Source organism: Leptonotus elevatus, chromosome 14, assembly GCF_054856555.1.
Source record: "Leptonotus elevatus isolate MCC_2025b chromosome 14, RoL_Lele_1.0, whole genome shotgun sequence".
In the NCBI taxonomy this organism is placed as follows: domain Eukaryota; kingdom Metazoa; phylum Chordata; class Actinopteri; order Syngnathiformes; family Syngnathidae; genus Leptonotus; species Leptonotus elevatus.
In genome coordinates, this window is record NC_141252.1 from 15,689,868 (window position 1) to 15,697,367 (window position 7,500).

Here is a 7,500-nt window from a genome sequence, read left to right on the forward strand (position 1 = left end):
ATCATTGCATATTTTCATAACATATTCCAAAGACCCTAAAGCTTGTCATACCGCCAGTTGAAGGGACCGTGTCTCCTACTGTAGACGTCACATGTGACAGTTCATCTGGTAAAAACAAAAAACGACGTGTGAAAATTGTCTCATCAACGGGTACTGTCCCGGGCGGCCTTTGTTGCCCCATCTGCTGAGAGAAAAATTGTAACCAGAGTTCTGTTCCTGCCCAAGGATCGTAGAGTCTGAGGCTGGATCCAGGTCTTTGCCATCTTCACAAAGTGGTCCTCCGACCTCTGTGCCGCTGCCATCATTATTTTCATTGTCACTGAATGATAAGTTATCTAGAAAAAAATAGTCATAAGAAAAGATCAGTAAGGCATCAGACCCCAAGTTTTAGAATTGTTCTGCCAATTTAATAATGTACACACAATCTCTTAAACTCCTCCACCAAATACTGAGGAATTTTGTATCAACACTGATGATAATCTAACATTACTCCAAACTATCCTGCAGGGAGTTAGGGAGGCATACAGAACATTTAAAAGTCATAAATTTCAAAGGCAAACATTTCCTCACATTTCAGCATAGGTGACCTTGTTGACTGATTAAACACCAACTTTATGTTGTACTGTGTACAAGTTTAAAGCAGGTAATGTGATGCTATTTAGATAAATACGTTGCATTTGCTACAGAAAAACTGGTCAGAAGTACAGCTGTAAGCTGTAACAGATGCAAGATGGAAGGACGCCACTCCTAGTAGTAGGGGGTGAGAACAATAATTGTTTGTTTTTTTAATGCATCAATCGTCGTATTAAAAAGATTCTGCTTCGATTCAGAGTTACCGGTATTAAAAATAGATTTTTAAAGTTTACATAAAAATAAAAAGCCACTGTTGTCTTCTGCATATTGCACTGGGAGAAGTTAAACATTTGTTACAGCAAACGCTGCCATTGGCACTTTTACACGTAAGTAGGTGAGTGTGACTCAACTTCTACAGCAAATGCTTTCTCGGCAAAAGTCAGTGTATGCCAGTGTCAGTCTATGCCATACTTGGACACAACACACATTCAAACCTATGGATGAGGTTGTGACTTAAACCCTTAAAATACTATCACGAAATGTGTCAGTCCAATACACAATAAATCCAGGTGATAACACTCACACACGCACTTGGGTCTATTCAAATTATTATCAAGCCCAGAGCACTGCAAACCATTATTGTAGTTGGATGCTAAATGACAATAATTAGAGGAAAACGTCATTTACCTTTTGAGAACTGGTCTGTGGCTCAAATGCTGAACTCAGGTCACCCTGGCTCAAACTCATTGAGGAGTGCCTTGTCTCCATCATGCACTGAAAGAGAAAAATAGAAAGACAATATACACAGGTGCCATCAGACTGTTTGATTACAAATTTGTTTCAAGTTGCAGAAATATGCATGAGCGGTAAACTTTGACAGTTTTTAATTGCCAGATGGCATTGATATCCATTTGACAACCACATGTACCTGTTCAATATAGTCAACCTCTGAGGGTTGGGCTGACCGCTCTGTGTCAGAATGCTGCAAAAAAAAAAAAAACAGGAAGGAAACATTAAACATAGACATACCTTCATTGAGACAACGCTTTACATTACGTTGCTGATTCAGAGTGATGCAGGATCAAGAAACACAGAGTTTAGGTCATTTAAATAACAACAGCCTACCAAGTATATTGATATACTGTATGTATAGTGATTCAACTCCACAGAAAGGTGACATTGGGTGACTGTGAGACTTAAAGATACAATGAGGTTAAATGTCCCTCTAAACCATGAGATTATGTGAACACACACACACACACAAGTAGGTGAGTGCGACTCAACTTCTACAGCAAATGCTTTCTCGGCAAAAGTCAGTGTATGCCAGTGTCAGTCTATGCCATACTTGGACACAACACACATTCAAACCTATGGATGAGGTTGTGACCTAAAACTTGAAAATACTATCACGAAATGTGTCAGTCCAATACACAATAAATCCAGGTGATAACACACACACACACACTCGGTCTATTCAAAATATTATCAAGCCTTCAATAAGTTTTTCTGTACACTAAAATATTACTGGTGACTTGATCGAGCACGGCAAACAATTATTGTTGTTGGATGCTAAATGACACTCATTAGTGATTAAGTAATTACCTTTTGAGAATTATTGTGCAGTGGACTCAGGTCATTCTGGCTCAAACTCATTGAGGAGTGCCTTGTCTCCATTATGCACTGAAAGAGAAAAATACAGAGACAATATACACAGAAATGATGTTTGATTACAAATACACTGAAAGTGCAGAAATATGCATACAGTTTTTAACTGCCAGATGGCGTTGAAATCTATTAAACAAGTACATGTACCTGTTCAATGTGTTCAACTCCGGAGGGTTGGGCAGACTTCTTTGCGTCAGAATGCTGCAAAAGAGACAGGAAGGAAACATTAAACACAGACATGGATGAGTAGTAAACTTTGTCTGTTTTTTAAGAGTTAAAGATGGCGTTAAAATCCATTTAACAATCACGTCGTGTACTTTTAATTGGGTTGTCAAAAGTATCGATACTTTTCAAACACGTCGTATCCGGATACGATATCACTTTGTCATGGTATCAATACTATCGATACATGGTAGCGTTCCTGCAGCGTCAGCTGCGCACACTTCACTAGCACCGCTGCTTCGGCAGACAGGCTCCCGCACCCAGGAGAGCCCACACTGCAACCTTGCTTGTTCAGCTGTGTTTTACAGCTGCTTAGTATGGCCAGTGTGGTGGCAGGAGGGCTAAACGTGCCAGTTTTGGTGGACAAGAAAAAGCCAGATGCCTTGTTGTTTTGTTATTAGCCGTTAGCTGGCGGTTAGACTTGTGCTCAGTAAGTGACTGTTGTTTTATTATTATCCATTAGCCGCGGCCTCACGGTTAGCTTAGTGTGCTCGTGCATTGCTGCTTAAAGTTGTGCCTCATTTTTAGTAAATTCAGGGCTCATTTGCAAAATAGCGCTAAGTGAGCTTTTAAAACACGGCAAAACATCCGCTTCGCAGAGAAAATTAATCCATCCATCCTTAATCCCAACCGCCTGACCCAATATGAGATCATTATTATGGTGGAGCAACCGTCACGTACGTGTTTAAATTAGATATCTGAATAACCAGCAACAATCGAACGAGGTATCTGCGTAAACAAATTAAAAAATTTCCATTTTCTATCATGAAACCTTTCTAAAACAGCGTAAAAAGTTGCCCTGCCTTGATGAAATTACCTCACCGCAACAAAAAATAACCATGTTCTCATTAAATTGGGCTTATTTACAATGAATATATGCTTGTTACTTACCGTGCAGTTCTGCGTTGTTTGTCTGCATCCCACGTTGGCGCGTGCCGCTTTCGCGCAAGATCCAGTGTACCTCACGCCCACATTACACGTCATGCCACCGCCCCCTTCGTGTGTGTGTGGGGGTGGGGGGGGGGGGGGGGCTGGGGTGAAAGTGCAATAACAAAAAACGGCCAGTAGGATGTCATACACACACACAAAATCTCAGACGAGGGGATTACACTGACAGATCAAAAAATCATATTTATAAGATATTTAGAAATGAATTCATGCATAATTATTGTCCTAGCTGAGTAGTAGGCCCATATTTTCTCTTTTTACAGAAAAAAACGTTTTTATAGACCCTAAAAAATTTAAAAACAAGTCTTGAATTAGGCCGACACTGTCTGTGTCACTTTAAACACAAGTGTCAACTTTTCTGACCACCTGGGACACCAGTTTAAAAGCCGGCGCGTGAAGGAACTTTCCTCTCTTCTTCTTCGCGCTTCTCCCTCTTCTCCTCTTGCCCCATGAACTTCTCCTGACCATCACGAGAGACGTGGTCGCCGAACATGCTGACAGCGACCACGTGGCTTCCTTCTTTGAGCCCCGGACTTGAGCCACGCCGCGCGCCCCAAAGCACGCATCACGCAAGGACTCACAACCACACTGCGCATCCCAAAACGTGCGAGTCTGTTCCTGCCGAGAGCAGACCCACCTACCTTCCACTCTCTGAATCATGCGACCCGGTTCCACGATGGCTGTTAGGCACCGAACCGCTGCGCGCCAGAGACCCATTTCTGCTCCAGCTGTGCGCCCGAGACGCCCCGCTGCGCCCAAACCAACTGGCTGCGGCCTCTCAACTGCGCAAGCACATCACCACCAACCGGGACTTGTGCCAGCCAAGGACCTGCCGTGCCCTCCATGCCACGCGCACCTCGCCAGCAACCGGAGACCTGCAGCGGCCTCTCAGTCGTGTGCCCATCACCATCAGCCAGAGACTCCAGTGCAGCATTCCAGCTGCGCGTGCACCGACCGCCCAGATTGCCTCCAACGGAGTTTTCTCCACCTGCGGATCGACGCTCGCTGAGTCCCTCTCTCTCCCGTGCACCTGAACCAGTCCGTAAGTGCGCCTTCATTGCAATCTGACCATATACCACTGGCGCAAAACTTGATTCAAGTATAAAGGGATTGACGGTCAAAATGCTTCCATCTCTATTCCCCATCTACCTTTTTCATTCCCTTTTTATCTTAGTTCGTTAGGTTGCATGTTTTCTTTTTATCTTTGATTCACATTTTTTATTCCGTTTCATTAATAGGTTAGGCTGTGAGTGATGTGTGTGTTTACTAAATAATTGTGTTGTCGAGAAATTCAATTTCTGCCGAATCATTTGTGTTTACCGAGTGGATTAGTTATTCTCTTATTAAAGCAAAGAACTCCATGATTAACTAAAGTAGCAACTTCATATTTTTATCGTTTATTTTGCTCCTACAAACAAGCAAAGTCAATGTGGTGCCCCCAGAGGTTGCCAACTTCCCCCAGTACTGTCTAAATTTCTCGTTCGCCATTACGGCAACCCAAATAATTGCTACAATTGTATTTGGAGAATGATCCAGAGCGCCTGAGCCAAATGCGATATTAACTTTTTGCATTTGGTGTCAAATTCATCCCCTGAGGCTGCGTAGGCGGTGGGGACATGGGGAAGCCACCTTTTGACCGCCGGGAGAAGCGACACGCGGCTGGAGGGTTGCTTATGCGATGGAGCTAGCTGCCGGCACATTAAATTTTGCTAATGGCCTGGACTCAAACCATGCTTATCACATCTCTTCCAATAGATGTATAACGTCATGTTTTGTTTGTCTTTTCTTTTTTGCGCGCCACTTTTTTTTATTTTATTTTGCAAAGCATGACGGCGACGATGGCACGCACACTAGCTACCACTTCATTTTCAACTCTCATCACGTCCTCTCATCGTGACTGACAGGTGCCGAAGTCACGTGATTAAATGATCATTTCCGACATTGTATTTACAAAATAACTCTGGCCGTTTATTTCCCCATTTTTTTTCTTTCTTTCTTTATTTCGTTTTCTTTCTTTATTTCTTTTTCTTTCTTTTTCTTTCTTTTTCTTTCTTTTTCTTTCTTTTTCTTTCTTTTTCTTTCTTTTTCTTTCTTTTTCTTTTTCTTTCAATTACATTACATTACATTTTCTTGTAAACTTCTTGGGTAGCAGCCAGTTTACGTGGGTGGCTCGCCCAAGTATTAACATGGTGTGGGGAAACACAAGCTGTTCATGCTATGCATGACGATAACACGGCGTCGTCGATGTCGATGGCTAACAGCTAGCCGCTAATCTAGTTCCTGATAGGCTGGCAAGAGCTGTCGGGCACTTTTTTTTTTAAAGGCAGTTGGTGAAAATGACTGCATACTTTGATGCAGTTGCAGTTCTTCTTAGTAGTCAAATTTTAACAAACCAGGCTTACTCAAATGTGCTGTTTTAGCCAGTAAAATAGCTACTGTGGTTCTGACGTCACTTCATCCCATACTCACAAATGTTTCTAGAGAAGAAAATAGTTTGCTGCCATGCACCGCTTAAATGTAAGTAAAAAAAAAAGAAAAAAAAGGAGATTTTCTAAAAATTTAAATAAGTTGGTTGTTCATTGTTAAATTAAATCTTATTTTCTCTTCTGTATTCTTAATTGTTCTTTAACCAAGCAAAATTACGTGTTTGATTTTTATCCGCATATTTGATTATTCGATCGAATTTTCAGTAGGACATCTGAATACCAAATTGTTCAAAAGCTTTAACTCTAATGAGAACCAATTTGAGCTTTGGTATCTTGGTGCATGAGTAGCAAGTACATATGCACCAAGACTTCCAATTTATAGATGACAACTTCACCACCTGAGCCTTGTGTACAATTTGAGCATTCCATACGGTGTCTAGGCAGCCTTTGTTTACATGAACAGTGAGCGTCATGAGCAAATGATCAGACAAACCATGAAAACCGAACGTTAAGACAGATTCCAATTGTTTTCTTCAGATGGCTATTTGTAGGATAGTGGTTAAAACCAGCTTCAATCCTCTCATAAAAAAAAAAAAAAGAAGAGTGTCCCTTGTTACAAAATTGGTCATCTCAGCAGATGTTTAATTAGAAAAACGTCTTTGTTTTCATTAATCGTGATAGTGAGACATCGTCATGTATCTGAATGAGGACTATATTCAGGTGAAAAATTTAAGACATGTTGACATACTAACAGATAAAGAGAAGACTGTCAAAGATGCCCCCAAATCTGAGGAGGAATAACGTAATAATCTGTAGCTCAAATTCAGATGAAAAGATGTGGCATGATAGAAGTAATTTTGTTTTTTGGTTGCTACTGTATTTGCGACATGATATGCAAAAAATTAAATTCAAATCATAGGAAGGATGGAATGGTGACTACAGATTGTTTTTATGTCCCAGGCAGGTTGCTTGCCCTTTTATGTAACATCATCCCACCAAAGACTTACACCTTATATTTTTGTTGGACAGATCCTCGGTGGTGACCTGGAGGCTAAACCCAGAGATTGTCTTTTATTCAACCATTCATTTACATTTGGTACGCAGCTGCATATATTTTAGAATACGTCTGCCTTATATGGGGGTATGGTGTTCGGTTTAGGTGATCGTCATGGGATTTTTTAATAGGTTTTAGGTGAACTATTGAATACACACTCACACGCACATGCACATACACACCCACATACAAAATAAAAATGTATTTAAAAAAATAATAATAAAAAAATTAAATATATATATATATTTTTTTTTTTAATAGAACAATGATGATGACATGTCAAATTGGTAAAATTATAGAATGAACTGAGCTCTCCAGAAAAAAAAATAGAAAAAAATGATATGGGGGTATGGCTCAGGTGGTAGAGTGGTCGTCTCCCAACCTAAAGGTTGTGGGTCTGATCCTGGGCCTGTGGGAACATGTTCAAGTTACATTAGGCAAAATACTGCACCCGCAGCTGCATCATCGGTCAGTAGGTGAATGAGGAGATGAAGTCCAAGCGGCTTTGAGTGGCTTGAGGGTGGAAAAGCAAAATACAAGTGAAAGCCATTTTACCATACTTTAGTGTGTATCACCACTAAGCCTTGTTATGACTTTTAGGCAAGAATTCTC

The 7,500-nt window shown here is 40.9% G+C and overlaps 1 protein-coding gene and 1 long non-coding RNA gene across 2 annotated transcripts in view; one reads left to right on the forward strand and one right to left on the reverse strand.

Moving 5' to 3' along the window:
- Window positions 1-7,500, forward strand: part of crybg1a (crystallin beta-gamma domain containing 1a) — a 50,378-nt gene that overhangs the window by 3,740 nt on the left and 39,138 nt on the right. The window lies entirely within an intron of this gene.
- LOC147163144 (uncharacterized) lies at window positions 1,257-3,432 on the reverse strand. The gene is made up of 5 exons (XR_015097158.1): window positions 3,352-3,432; window positions 2,386-2,439; window positions 2,176-2,253; window positions 1,502-1,555; window positions 1,257-1,347 (listed from the first exon to the last, which is right to left on the reverse strand). It is a non-coding gene; the product is annotated as an uncharacterized LOC147163144 (long non-coding RNA).